The sequence below is a fragment of the Lathamus discolor genome, chromosome 1, assembly GCF_037157495.1.
Source record: "Lathamus discolor isolate bLatDis1 chromosome 1, bLatDis1.hap1, whole genome shotgun sequence".
In the NCBI taxonomy this organism is placed as follows: domain Eukaryota; kingdom Metazoa; phylum Chordata; class Aves; order Psittaciformes; family Psittacidae; genus Lathamus; species Lathamus discolor.
The window spans coordinates 135,823,395-135,838,965 of record NC_088884.1 but is presented as its reverse complement, the minus strand read 5'-3'; the positions used below and the strand labels follow the sequence as shown (position 1 = coordinate 135,838,965).

The 15,571-nt window shown below is 39.4% G+C and overlaps 1 protein-coding gene across 1 annotated transcript in view; it reads left to right on the top strand.

Moving 5' to 3' along the window:
- Window positions 1-19: 19 nt before the first annotated feature.
- The window catches only part of TRMT9B (tRNA methyltransferase 9B (putative)), a 125,636-nt gene continuing 110,084 nt past the window's right edge, over window positions 20-15,571 (top strand). The window contains exons 1-2 of the mRNA XM_065665263.1: window positions 20-53; window positions 6,253-6,303. The gene's annotated coding sequence lies outside the window, so the exon portion shown is untranslated. The remainder of the gene's footprint in view (window positions 54-6,252; window positions 6,304-15,571) is intronic.

Genomic DNA, 15,571 nt, shown 5'->3' with positions numbered 1-15,571 from the left:
CGCCGCACCGGGGCGGGGCTGGCGCCGGGCGGCCGGGGACCGAGTCACGTGGGGTGAGGAGGGGAGGGCCCATGAGGGAAGGGCTCGGCCCATGGCGGGGCTGCGCGGGGCGCCTTGCGGCCCTTCTCGCCCCGGGGCTCGGCGGAGCGGGGGGGAGCGGCGGGGGAAGGAGGAGGGGGGTGGGAGCTGGCCGGTGCAGAGGGGCGGGCCTGCGGGGTCCCGGTTGGCTCACGGGAGCGGCGCCGCCCCGGTGAGGGCGGCCGCGAGGGTCGGGAGCCCGCGGCGCTGCTGGCGCTGGGTGGCGAGCAGGAAGCGGGGGCAGCCGCCGGGGCGGCACTGCGGGTCTCCAGCGGGTCACCCGGCGGGAGAGGGGCTGCAGCTGCGCCTCACCGGGGCAGTCGTGGGCAGGAGCTGCGGGGCAGCCCGTACGTGGACGCCTGCTCCCTCTCTCCCAGCGGCTGGTGCTCGCGCTCCGGCCGCTTGGGCTGGCTCCTTGTCTGTCTCTGTTAGAGTTTTAATGGAGGACGCGGTGAGAGTTACAAGATGAGACAAAAGCCCGTTGTCCGTAGGAATTGTGTATTTACCCCTCGACCGTTTCCAGCACTTTGTGTAGGATGGGGTCCGATGCTTTCATTCTGCAGACCCGTGTGCGTCTGTCGTTGCAGCTGGTTGGTGCAGTAAACTCTGTTTTCCGCGAGTGTAAAATAACAAATCCAGCTCTTCTGGGGAAGTACCAGACCTATCGGACCTAAAATAGTACAGTGCATTTTGGTAGGGAAACGTTTAGGGTTTCCAGGTGTATGTCAGCTTAAATGAAAGCTTAGTCTCTTGCATAAGTGTTACTGTGTTTACAATAGCTTTTTTCTTTTTTCCTTTTTTTTTTTTGTTTGTTTGAAGCTGTCATAAATCCAAAAATCTCAGGTAAATATACCAGTTCCTCTAAAACCTTCCAGGCAAAGCTTACACATCAGGAAAATTAACTTATGGCCTTATGAAAGGAAGGATTTGTCTTCAGCTGTATTTCGCATACAATGGGCTGGAGGATGATACTGAAGCTGCTGTCTGGATTTATGTCCAGGTGGTTTGCCTGAACTCAGCCACCCTGTACTGCATCTTTTGCCTTTCCATTGTCTTTCATGTTCCTAAAGTCAAAGAAATAAAGGTATTACGATGACTGAAATATGTGAGAGAACATGGGTATGTTTTAAACATGGACAGGCAAGGTAATTAATTTTAAAAAATGAAATGAGTTAAGAAGTGACAGACTAAGGAAAGATCAAAGTAAGAAATGCCTGTAGTGTGAACTTGAATGGCAACAGGATGAGGTAAAGTGCTTTGAATTGTTATGAATAGTTTTAATGGGTTATGAATTTTGTTTCACACGTGTCAGGTGTGAGTTGACCCTTCACAAAGTGTAGGGAGATAAGCAGAGAATTTAGATAGAAGTAAAACTGAAAGAAGTACTGTGGACAGTCATTAAAGGGAATGGGAGTTCACTATGCCTGTTAGATTAGATTACCTGTGGAAATGGAGAAGAAAAATGAAACAGGACAAAGTTCAAGAGCTTGTGGGACTTCCTGCAAAAGTTGGAGTTAGGATTCTAAGGTTGTCCTCTAGGAGCAATTAAGATCAAGAAGAAATGAAAACCTCTTTCTTTCCACTATTGCCACTTCCAGTGATTCCTTTGCAAGTTCATATGTTAGCATTTATACTGACAATTACAGCAATATTGTCAGCTGCAGTCAGCTATTTTTCATAATTCCCCATGTATGGGAGCAAAGTACTCATGGCATTGCCAGCCTTGGGGGCTTGGATCAGAAGAGTTTTTTCCCCATCATCTTTCACTTCAAAACAACTAAAAACAGTGTAAGGGAGTTGGAGTAGGATGGATGAATAGGGAGCCTGACATCTTACACTGCTCCCACCAGTTGTAGAAATCTTAGTATGTTTCTTCAGAGCTTGCGCTTTCTGCTAGCAGTACTTACTGTCACAGTAACCCCTGTCTGTCTCCTGATGCTTGTGATGCATGCTGTTCTCTGTATTCACAGTCACCCTTATTGTGTTAAGTCTTTCCTGGACACTCAGGGCTTCCATGCGACAAGGGAAAAAGAAAATTTTTCAGGTTTAGATAGAAAAAAGATTTATTTTTGTGTAAGTTTGTTCTTTGTGGTTGTAGAAAGTTGTTGGAAGTTAATTAGATTAAGAAACAGGCTTCAATTTTGATCTTAAAATGCGTGTCAGCAGTATGCTGCAAGAATAGAGGGAATCCTCTGGATATCAGTTTTGGAGCCTGGCATACTATGGGTGGGTTCAGGAGGAGGATGCAAAGATTCCAGAGAATTCAGAAAAGAATCCATTACATAAAATCACTTTTGTGTCGGGAAATCCCCAAGACATAGAATTCTGGAATCTAGGAGATTATGTTAGGGGAAATCTGATCATTCACCTCATCCTTATTCTCTACACATTCATTTTTATCACGGTTGGAAACAGGGACTGAGTTGGACTTTGGTATTACCCAGTGTGGTCATTCTTACATCTTTAAGCTACACCTGATTCTTAAAAGCTTTGCTTTTTGTTGCATTATTTCACCTTTGGCATATTAAACTAAACAAGAAAAAACTTGATTTTCTAATCTTTCACTGAGTTACTGATAGGATGTGATAGTTATGTAAGAGAGGAAAAGAGAGACATGCGACTAATTACTAGATTAGATAACACACATGGCTCCACCACCACTCCATTAAAAATAGCATGCACACAAAATCTGAGGTTTTTTGGTTTTATGTTTTTTTTTTCCTCGTGTAGGGTCAGAGAAATGATACTTTAAACCAAAATTAAACCATGACATTGTGCTTTTCACATGGGCCATTCTAAGAAACACTTCAGGGATTGTCTTTTTCTGTTCCCCTACAACTGCTGATGTAAGTCTTGGTCATCTTCATTCAGAAAGGTACCTACAAAGTAGTGTGCTTTCAGTACAGTGAGGTAGAAGTACATTGCTTTCTTACAGTTTGTAAGCCATTGCTCAGATGTTTCTATAAGCAATTCCTTGCACAGGTAGGGTTGTGCAACCCCATTAAACATGACAATAAAATAATAGAATCATAGAATGGTTTGGGTTGGAAGAGACCTTGTAGATCACCTAATTCCACCCTCCTGCCACAGACAGGGACACATTTCCATAGACCAGGTTACTCGAAGCTATGTCCAGTCTGGCCTTGAACACTTAAAATACTGGTTTAAGTTGATACTTGGCCATATGTACAGTTATGCTGATTTAAGAGCTTCAGAAATCGACAGGAGTATAAGCAAAATGAAGCAAAACTGACCCCAGCTAAAGCAAAGGCAGTGGCAGGTGGTGGACCTAAAATTTATACCTATGTTCTGGAAATCTGGAGGTGTGCCCCTTTTTTGCAGTCTTGGTACGTATCCCAAGAAAAAAGTGGTTCCCCTTTATTTCTTTGAAGGTAGCTAGCTAGCTAACCAGCTGTTGTTGCTTTTTGCCAAGGTATGTGTAGCAAAAGCAAAATAAAATGGAGAAAGATTAGATTAGGCAAATAAGAGTCATATGCTTTAAGAAAACCCCAATTCCTCAATGGCTTTTGAAAGCCTTAGCTGCTGATGTTTGAGTCACTTCAGCCGTGGCTAGGAATTAATGAATGCTCAGAAGCAACTTGGTTTTGTTTTGTTTCAGTTTGTCCTTTGTTGCTAAGTAGACTTTCGGGGCTTCAGTGAGGTAGTTCTGGCAGGCAAACTTTTAAATGGAAAAACACTCAGCATCGCTGCAGGAAAACAAATGCTAACCTTTGTGCAACAGCGTTGGGCAGAAGTTGGCTTTGAGTAGTAGTTTTTTTTTAGGGACATGAGGCCACAAAGCTGCATTTGCAGCTTGGGCTTGGTACTTGGTTAGGGTGAGCTGAACAGGGCTAGGCTGCTGCTGCTTTCTCTGGCATTTCTGTACAGCACAGCAGTATGGGGTTTAGTGGGTCTTAATTCCCTTTGAGAAAATCTGAGCTGTGGGTACTCAGTACTTTTGAAATAAGTCCCTTAGTAAGTTATTTAATTACGCTTAGTGATTATGTTTGCACTGGTGAGTGTAAAAGCCTCCACCAAATAACTACACATAGGATAAACAGTTAACTACATGTTAGAAAGATAAGTATCTCATTAAAAATAAAAAGGGAGGCAAAACATAATAGGATCTAAAATACTTAACCAGGTAGAGTAAAGACAGAGAGAGAGAGTTTATTGGCTAGATCCAATAAAGGACTTAAGTACCTAAAGCAGGATTTAGGGAGAATTCAGGTCCCTAAGTCAAAAAATGCGTTCCAAGAAATCTTGCACAGCTGCTGCCTAATGCAGGAGATGCCTAAAATCAGAAGGCTGTTCCTTGATTTTGCTTTCTGTCTCTACAGTGTCTAGGATTTTACTTACGTGCACGTTCAGAAGTGTGTTCTGTGCGTGTTCTGAGCAGTTTAGCATCTATTTCCCATTCAGCTATTTACAATTCTCAGCTTAAGTGTTGAAGGGCTCTGTTTCGTCAGGACACGGCAAGCAGACATTCAGAGGGTCTGAATTTGGCTGTTTGCTTCTAATGTGAAGGATGGGGGCATTGAGTAACCTTTTATTTAACAACCTATCTGTTAGGTTACTGATACAAGAGTTGGAAGATTCAGTTTTGTTCTCTCTAAGAATGTTCAAAGGCATCTCCTCCCTCCAAGTAATCCATCTTAAAGAGTGACTGCACAAATTTAAATTGTCTTGGGAGCATGAATTAGAGATGAGGATGTGTCACTCCCTACTAAATGCCCTATTTCTTGGGATAAATCTCACGTTGCTTCTGTTCCTACAGACTACAGAATTCTTTGCTTCAGTAGCACAACTTTAACAGGAATGGAGCAGAGCTGTCATTATTTTCAGTAGCCCAGTTTCTTGCTGGGTAGGATCACTTTTCTGCCATATGTTGACTTGAATCTTTTTTGTTTAACGGGGATACACAGCAACAATGGGCTGCTATATGCGAGGCGTTTGTTTTCTCGCTACCTTCTGTTATCCTGGCAGTGATTTAACACGATGTGGCAAGTCCTGCTCCATGTTTTTTCAACAGAATGGCAGTTGGATCCTACAGTTAAGAAAGTTAAGTTAAGAAAGGACTCTGTGTTGTCTGTGTCTTGGCCTGAGTTAAGTTTCTAAGGAGTTGGCAATAACACTGCTGCATTTTTTGCAGACTAGCGTTAGGCAACCATGATGCCTCAGGGCAGTACCAAACTTCTTAATACATACTGTATGGCATACATGTGTATTTCTTGTGGGCTCCTGGATTCTTTGTTGGGAAAGGAAAAACAGAAAACTGAAAAACAGTGTGCAGTCACATAATTTTAGGTGTCCAGTTAACTTGTTCATTTGCTTGTACCAGGTTTGAATGTATTACCTTCTAAAATTGTACATGTTTTTTACAGTATTGGCATGTTTGAATACATATGGGTATGTTCGTATGGATATTGATATCAACTGCCATAAATAAGTGGGGTTTGGTAAATCTGGCAATTATACTTTGAAGTTGTGGAAATACTTTTACTATCCTGGGAACACCAGTAAGTGGAGTCACTTACTTCCCTGTTTTCATGTTCACTGTATTTTTTTCTTTTCCCATATGTGATGATATGTAGTTGTTCATTCCAAAAGATACAGCTGAATGTTTCTACGTGTGCAGAGCAACAAGCTTGAAAAGTTTTAAACAACCTTATAAAAGGTTTTATTTTAAATTTCTCCAGTTTAAAAAAGTAATTTAGCTCCGGATATGACATGAGTCAGGGTACTGGAGCACCTCCCGTACGAAGACAGGCTGAGGAAGTTGGGGCTTTTCAGCCTGGAGAAGAGAAGGCTGCGTGGAGACCTCATAGCAGCCTTCCAGTACCTGAAGGGGGCCTATAGGGATGCTGGGGAGGGACTCTGTCAGGGACTGTAGTGACAGGACAAGGGGTAACGGGTTAAAACTTAAACAGGGGAAGTTTAGATTGGATATAAGGAGGAAATTCTTTCCTGTTAGGGTGGTGAGACACTGGAATCGGTTGCCCATAGAGGTTGTGAGTGCTCCATCCCTGGCGGTGTTCAAGGCCAGGTTGGATGAAGCCTTGGGTGGGATGGTTTAGTGAGAGGTGTCCATGGCAGGGGGGTTGGAACTAGATGATCTTGAGGTCCTTTCCAACCCTAACTATTCTATGATTCTATGATTTGTCTTTTCTTTAGGAAGAGAACCCTTGGACTGATTGGACTCCTTCCTTCTGCCATTGTTGCCTGGTAGGAGAGTCACATATAATCTACAGATTTATAAAAATAGCTAAATATTCAGTGGGATATTTGCTCCTATTAATCTATGTTGTAATTATTCAAATAATAATGCACTTGCAGTGTGAAATATAAAATTTAAAGAGATAGAGAGCTCTGAATAATCATTTATTCTTGAAGATAAAACTTTTAGTGCAGGACTGTAACTGAATAATGACCAAAAAGCAGAACGGCAGCTGAAGAAGTACTAAAAAGACTTTAATTAAATGAGGACTTTTTTTTTTTTCAATGAAAGCTACTCACTAAAAAGGGGGGGGGGGGAAGCAATTCAGTCAGTGTTTTTTTCAGTTTATCAGGATGTTTTCCTTCAGTTGAAAGTTGGTGGCTAACAATTGTGTTGCATATGCTAATTATTTTTTTTTCCTGAGTGTTAATGTATTCACATTACAGAACAAGCTGACTATTTTTAAAGGAATGTATAGCAAAAGTAAAAGATAATGATTGGCATGTGTTCTCTGTTCTTGGTTGAAGTTTAAAGAACAATTTATTTTGGTATCTGTTTTATATTCACTAATATTTTCTAATATGCTTGCTGATATATATATGTTCTCTATCACTTGCTATCAAGTTGGATGTTTTGCATCTACTTATGATCATCTTCTGATATAAATTATATTGAGATGTTTCGTTTTGAATATATTTTGAATATAGAGTTCTTCTAAAATTTGTAATAATTGTTGCTGTTTACTCTTATAAAATTTAAGAAAAGGGAGAAACAATTACAGTCATTGCATCATATTTGCATTAAAAGTCTGCATGTGTTGTAAACCTAAATCTTATACCAATGGAGAAGGGAAGAAAGAAAGCTTATTATGTTTAATATCTAGCCTCTTGGAAAAAACCTACTTTATTTTCTGTGTAGTCAGTAATAAAAGTGGAATTAAATTTAGAGTTTTAGTCAATAAAAATACATTTTAAGAAATACATAGAAATCAGAAAAGACTTCATGACCTGCTTGTAGTGGTTAAGTGAAGAAAAAAGATGGTTTGTTACTACTGGGCTGGACTTCAGGCTGGAGTGGGGTATCATGCTGTCGACTGATTGTCAGGTACCTTTGCGTATAACCAGACAGTATATGTCAGTGCTACTAGTACTAGATAAATCACTAAGTTTCCAGGTAGTTAATGATAAAGTTACTAGTTTTGAAAAATTCAAAAGGAATTGATATAGCTAAAAATTCGGTTTTACTTATTCTTCTTAGATTGACTCTTTAGGATCAGAGAAGCAACAGCTCCTTAAGTATTTCTCATTCATAGAGTCCCATAGGGTTTTCATGTGTATCTGTTTCTTTCTTATCTAATGAGCATACATCCTTCAGAGATTTTAGAGTGCTAGGCAGTTATTTCCAATCAGTAAGAACAGACAATATATGAATTTTCTTCAAAGATTATGACTGTATAAATGTAGTGTTATGGGAAGAAAGTCTGACCTGAGCAAAAAGTGACTAAATTTTACCAGGGTGGCAGAAAACATTTATTTAATTAAATAGCTTAATTGGCAACGATTTATCTCGGCAACAAGGTGAATGTTACAGTTCCCACTCCTTTCTACTCTGGCTCGTACTTGTTTGCTATTATTTATGTCTGGTTTGCTTCTTGAACATTAGTAACATCACATTGTGCGCTATAGGCCGGGATATCGCAGCCACATCTTTCCAGCCTTTTCTTACAAGCATACTGCCGGAAATGTGTGCCACTTAGGCCAAAGACAGCAGGTGACAGGACTGAATTTGGGGATATTTTTTTCCGTGAAGCATGAGATCATGCAGGAGAGAAGTGAATGCTCTCAAATTCTTCATTACAGCCTGATTGTTTAAAGAACACTTAGTGTTTCAGTCTTTCTCCTACCTGTCTTTCTCCTTCACCATATTTATACAAGATAAATTAGTATCTGGTCTTTGGCTGCGCCCCACTAACAATCTATATAGAGACAATAAACCACCTCATTTAATTTCACTTCTATTCTTGGGGAAAAAAAAAAAAACCAACCAAAAACATTATTTTGTGCCTCCAACATATATTGGACATAATTTGTCCATACAGTGGTACTAAGTTTCAGTCATGTGACACTAGGCTCATCGCACTTTTCTCATAGGTGGCTCTGTATCAAGTAGCCCATCCCAAATGGATTCTGTCTCATCTGTCCTTTTCATACTACATACAAGCATTACATTTTAAACATCTTTTTTTGATGATTTTGTCCCTCAACTCTTGATTGCCCAAGAAGGGTTTCACAAGAGCTCAAAGACTGTGATAAGCTCATCCATATGAGAGTATTTTTTTTAATGACATAATGTATTCTATTTATTTTCATATTTCTACCTCCTATCAAAACAATCACAGTTCTTTAAGTGAGCAACTTATCCTTCTGGTTTTCAGGGGTGTGCTGGCATGCATTTTTGCTGAGCTGTTACTGGTAGATCAGCCCCATTTCACACACAGTTCGTGTCTGTACTTCTCTGAAGAGCTGAAAACCTAACAAGGTGTTGTCTTTGTTTTCCTTTGTGATGCATTGCAGGCCCCTCTTATAACAGACCACTTGGTTTGAGTCCTGGGGCGCTCAGCTGTGGAGAATTTGGTGTCACTGTGTCACGTTTCATCATTCCTGTAATACTTCAGCCTCCTGTTGGTACTGCTTTAACACCCTGATATCTGGCCATAAATCTAAGCCAAAAGTTAACTGTGTAGACTAGATGTAAACATTTATTATTTACTGTAGAAAGTGCAACATGTTTTTCTTTATTGTACTTAAACATTTAAAAAAACCCAGATTATTCTCCAAGGTGCTTTTTTGGTACCTGGGTTACCTTGATAGAAATGGTGAATGGAATACTCTGCTGTTTACAGTGCTAATGCCAGCGGGTAACAGACTTCCATAATTCTGGAGTTCTGCAACAACATTAACAAAATTAATGGTCAGTAATTGATTCCAGGCTTAAAAGCAGGTTATACCAATTGTAGGGCTGATTCATTACTTAGGCAGACTAGCTAAGTAAACTGTTACAGTTAAGTAAACAATACATCAGAATGGAAGGTTTCCTAATAAGCTATGTGCTGACCGTTTACAGCATATCGGAGTCCACATGTCAAGAATGATGAAATGTGAGCAAAGATTGTGGCTGCCTGTAGTCTGACTTATCCAGATGGCTTTCCCTTTGAGAAAGGCTTACACTCTTAAGAGAAATGTCCTTGTATTTGAAGAGGGAAATTTAGGTAGAATCAATAATTATTGGGAAAGAAGTGGAAGTAAAAGGGAAGGTAGTTCATTTATATTTTCCTGCAAACTGCAAAGCTGTGATTATATTCACACTAATGGGACCGAGCTGTCTGTCTCCTCATGAGCTTGCCTATTTCCAGGTGGTATACTGCAGGCAAGTCATGGATGCAGCTATTCTGGTGCCACTTAAAGCAAAATACAGGTTCTGTTCAGATTGTACTGTAGCTCTGATTTCTGTGTGTCCACAGTGTTTTGGGAGCACACTGGTAACTGGAAGGAACCTCTGAGCCTTACTTTGCTGCTCCAAACAGAAGAATATGAAAGATAATGTGTCAGTGTATCTAATGCAAATCTTCTGTCTTGGTACTGCTTCATTTTGAGACAATGACTACCTTCTGTAGATCTCAATAGAAAGACATGCTGCTTTTATTCATTCTTACTGCAAATAACAGTTTCTCCCCAGAATGACTGTTTTAAGAAATCTTGCTTTAAAATAATCATTTTAAGGTGTTTTACTTAAGAAATAACAATGCCTATAGAATGATTGATTATTGTTTTTAAATAAGCACTTGTGCAATGGCATTGTCTTGTGTGTTATAGTCAGCTGTATTTTTTGAAAAATTCCATTTTCAGAATACTGGGCTTTACCTTAGATTCCACTATTGCTTCCACTGCATACTTCATTTCTATAGTTCTCCTGTCATTAAAATATGTAGATGAAAATATCTGTATGTACCTGTGAGCAAAGCATTTACAAGCTTTTTAAAAACAGTTTGTGTTAACTTCTCTAAGTCTTGGTGCTTTAGGAAATAAAAATTAGGTAGAGTTTTAAATTGATAGTACTAAGTTCTATAAAATGTAAAACAAAATAGAAACAGTACATTTCCCCTGCTTGTACTTCTGTCTATAAAAGTGGTACAGTGTGCTTTTCTGCCTTCCAAAATCTTCAGTAGTTTATCACGTCTGAGATTGGTTTGCGGTGTGTTGTGCAGGTCCTGTTTTAGAAAGGCTACATTTCTAAACAACCCAGTTAATTCTATGATTCTATGTTCTTTTCCTGTAGACTTGGCTTTTGGAAGGAATAAAAATTTCAGTTCCTGCTTAACTTATTAAATGTGCTGAGTTGGATGGATACTTTCAGCTTAATAAACTAGTTGGGAACAATGTTTCAGATGAGATGGAGAAGCCAAAATGCTAGTTTGAAATTTTGTTTTGTTTTCCCACTAGAAAATTGGCAGTTAACTGCATTATTTGTCAAAAAATCTTTCAAGCAAGAAACTGAAGTCAGCTCTATGTGCACAAAAGTAATGATCTAAGATTTTAAACAATTTTCTAATTACTTTCCGTGATACATAATGTATCCCAGAAGCAATAGATGTAAAAGAGCTTCACTTTCAGGAAAGCGAAGATAAAGAAAAAATAGAGATTGTTGCCAACCTTTCAAATAAGTATTTAGAAGTTTGGTAGTAAAGTCTTAAAAACTGCATTTTTTATTGAAGAGATCCAGTTTTCAGCTGAACAGTGTAGTTATTGGAAACAACAAAACCAATAAACTATGTTTTAGTAAGAGGAAGAAACAGATTCATTTTAAAACTGTTTTAATTCCATTATGCATAAATGTTTCAATAAAGAATTTTAATAAATAATTATTATTGGTTTTGGCTGGTTGTTTTTGTTTTTTTTTTTTTTTGTCAGAGTTTGAGTTTCATGAGTACCACAGGACAGTTTCCATGCTTGATCTGCATAATCCCCACAGAAGGCAGCTGAGTTCTGGGTCACCAAAGCTTCATTCATATTAGAGATTGTGGGTGTTTCAGGAATTGGGCAAGAATATGGGCTCCCTTATGTTCACACAGAAAAGTATTCCTGCTGTTATACTTGTTTTTAAGAGACTGACTTTTGTCATACTCCATCCTTTGGTGGCCACCAGCTGTGTTGTGTCACAGCAGAATGGGTCAAGGTAGCAGTGGGGCTCCGTGTGCACTGTTCTGTTTCTTTTGCTCCCTTCTTACTTTAACAGTTATACCTACACAAGTGCTAGATCAGTGAATGCCCAGCGTAGCCATAAACTACCAGTTGGTTTTGAACTAGAGAAATTACCACTGAAGTCTGTCTTTGGGCATAGGCAAAGGAGTCGGATACCAAGGGTGAGGCTGCTGGGAGCAGTCACTGTCTGTTCCATTTGTGCTGGAGCTGCAGCGCTGTATACAGTCTATGGTCCCTTCTCTTGCTGTTTTGCTGACATCAAGGGAGGAAAGAGGTGGAAATCACAGAATGGTAGCTCCTACAGAGTTGGCAGTGGCTCTTCCCAGCCATTAATTTCATGCTCTCGTTTTCCTCCTACTTTATGAATCATGGCACTACAGAAGTAAAACTTGTTTTCTGAGAATTTGCTTTGACTTTTTAGGCACAGCTCACTTCATCACCCACCCTCCACCCCTTTTGTACGACAGGCCCTTTCTGATTTCTGGAACCTCAAACAGTATAGAAGTGTTATGAGACAGATCTGTTTTTTAGGGAAAAACTGCTTGCAGGAGTAATAGTAGGAAGTGCTTATGTAGGAGTGTGGTGGGAATTTAAATTTTCTTTGACACAGTAGTGATTGACAGTGAATGATGTTTTGAGTGATCTTTTGTACAGCTGAAGTGGAGTTACACTGATGGTTTTGCAACAGTGGGTATTTCCAAATGTTCCCCCAGTATGTGTACAACTTCAAGGTGACACCACTGCAAAGAAGTGACAGAACAAGAGGCAGTGGGCACGAAATGAAATACTTAAAAATAAGACAAAATATTTTTACTGCGAGGTCGTCAAACTCTGGAACAGGTTGCCCGGAGAATTTGTGGAGTCTTCATCCTTGGAAACATAAAATACCTGAGTGGATATAGCCTGAGCAACCTGCTCTACTTGAGCCTCTTTTGAGCAGAGGGTAGACCAAATACCTGTTGTGGTCCCATACAGTCTCTGTTATTCCCTTGTAAGAAAAGCATGCAGTAATCCTTTTTCAAGTGAAGTGGTAATTGCCTGAGGTATTGTTCTGGCTTCCCACAATTAGAGGTTCAGAAACTTCCTAATACATTCTGTTGTCATTTCAGGGACCTTTAATTATTACAAAGGATGTAAGTGTAAATAACACATGCAAAAAAACAGACACCAGAATCATTGTTAATTAATAGCTCCAGTTGTATAGTCACTAGTGAGAAACGTTTTGAGTAATACTGAGATAGATTTTGGTTTCTTTGAAGTCTGTAGTTAAAACTTTCATTGACTTCACGGAGCTAGGGATTTGATCCATTACATTTTCTATCTGACGTATAAACTGACATGTATCTGACAGCAGCCAGAGTGAATTGATTAGCTAATATATTCAAATATTCTATAAAACCAAAATCTGTGATAGTAGGAAGTTCAGGTTACTTCTGCCTCCAACCTTCAAACAGCCATATCTGATCTGCTCTTTGCACAGTCTCATAATTGCTGTGCGTCAGCTATATGCTTTACTTGCTGGTACGATCGTCTCACAGGAAAGAAGAGCTGGGAAGCTTAATTTTTTCTGTAAAAAGGTTTTTAAATGTGTAGAAGCAGCCTGGGAGTGCACAATTGAGGAACGGGCCCTTTTATATGACAAGCCACACTGTGTGCTTTGCTGTGCAAAGAAATCTCTTAGACTTCTGATGTTTTAGAGTGGAGACTATTCTCATGTTTGATAAATGAGATTGTTTTCTAAAACAAGCATTTAAGTAATAGAATAAACAAATTTTCCCACTAAAGGGATAGTTTCAGGAAAAGAGGATTAAAATTCTTGGAAAATCAGTGAGGCAGTTACAAGTGTCAGGTGATTATGTGGCCTTACGTAAGGGCAGCATTTGGTGTCTAGCCAAGTATTTCTAAAATCTATAGAGGAAACTTCTGTTCACATTTCACAGAATCAGCTAGGTTGGAAAACACCTTTAAGATCACCAAGTCGAAACACCAGTGCAGGACTGCCAAGACCACCACTAAGTCATGTCACTAAGAGCTTCATCTGCACAGTTTTTGAACACTTCCAGGGATGGTGACTCCATCACTTCTCTGGACAGCCTGTTCCAATGCCTGACCACCCTCTCAATGAAGAACTTTTTCCTAATATCCAGTCTAAACTTCCCCTAGCATAACTTGAGGCCATTTCCTCTTGTCCTGTCACTTGTTACCTGGGAGAAGAGGCTGATGCCCACCTAGCTACAACCTCCTTCCAGGTAGATGTAGAGAGCGGCAGGGAGCTGTAGAGAGTGATTTAGGCCAGCATAAATCCGAAAGCACTTAGAACAGTGTTTGCTGCTATATTAGATTTGATGGTTTTTGATTTGTTGGTTTGGGTTTTTTTTTTAATGAAAAAAAAGTCTGTATCTAAATAAATTTGTTTACTACATGGAATTCCTAAAGGGGATTGTGTGGTTAAAACAGGGGCTTGGGAGAACTGGATTTTATTCCTGCCTTTCTTGCATATCTGCTGTAGTGTGTAGGGCAAGCCACTGTACGTGGCTCAATTTATCTTGATCAGTTTCTGTCTTAACCATCACAAATGTATTGTCTTTGTGTATATCTGATATTCAAACAGTGTAGGGTGGGGTTGATAGGTACATTATCTATTTGTTGAATGGCAGTGTACTGAAATAATTTGTTCCTTACTGTTTTTGTTTCATGGAGAGAAACTAGTTGAAACTAACCGGGAGAAAATATTTTTAAGTTAGAATTTTTTTTAAATTTTACTCCCATTTAGCCTAAATGGCAATAGGTGGTAATAAGCTGCTTCTGAAGTGAACCCATCTTAAGTCATTTATTTGTGGTGTTTGGTAGGTTTTTCCATGTTTAATAATCATTCAAAGGCTGAGTTGTTTTGTTGGGTTTTTTTCCAAGATTGAGCCCAGAATGCAAATTGTGTTCCATTCTGTTATTTTTCTTGCACATCCACTCTTATTTATCTGATAAGTTTTTGTGCAGTTTATATCACATTACTTTTTCACTTCAGGCTTGAAATATCTTTAAACTTGGTGAGAGGCATAATACCATTGAATAATTCTCTTTGACTCATGCAAATCTTCATGTATTTAGATTTAGAAAAACAAGATCTTATGTTGGTAGAACACTGCTTGAAGTGCTCAAGATGACTGGCTAAAATCTGGTAAGTACTAATTAGGTAGGATTTGTCATTCTATCAGTCAGTCTTGCAGATTTTTGTGATCACATACTGAACATACACAAAGCAACGGAGTAGATGCAGCGAGCTGAAGAATTGTCTTCTGAATGATCCTTCTTTCTAAAGAACTTTATGATGTTCAAACAGAAGCATAAAATGTTTCTAGATGACAGCTGAATCAATGATGTCACAGAGGTCTCAATGAAGTCCGAATAGGCAGAAATGCATTTGGAAGTATGTTAGTTTTTACTGAAAGCTCAAATCTGGACATCAGAGAAGTCCTGGAATGCCCATCAGGCTGTAATCTCTGTACCCACTAGGCTTTTAGCACTGTAGTTGTTCACCAGGCATTATCAGATGAATCATCAGGAAAACCGAGCAAGAAAACTTTACTTGAGAGAGAGACTATAGAACATGAACCCTTGCTTAGACAATCCAACTGCCATCTGTATGTTTTTCTGGCATTATCATATATTTTTGTGCCAGATAAGTGAACTATTTTCACCACACAAATACTGTCTACTCCAGCACATATGGCATGCAAACTACCAAGCACAAATTTGGGCATCCAACAAGTTCTGGTTAGAAAACTAGTGGCAAAGTAAGTGTAGGCCTGTGAGAAATGATAGGGTCATCAAAACTTCACAGCTTTCCAGGAGCTTATAAAATGCAGCTGTGTCCATCACTGTCAAATTAGTAAGTATGTATTGACAACAGTTCACTCAGTTACAGGGAGAGTTACAAGCTGAAAATGTATAAGAAAGAATGATGGCAAATAGGAAAATGGCATGCAAGAGCATTTCAGTGCAGAATTGGAAGAGAATAAAG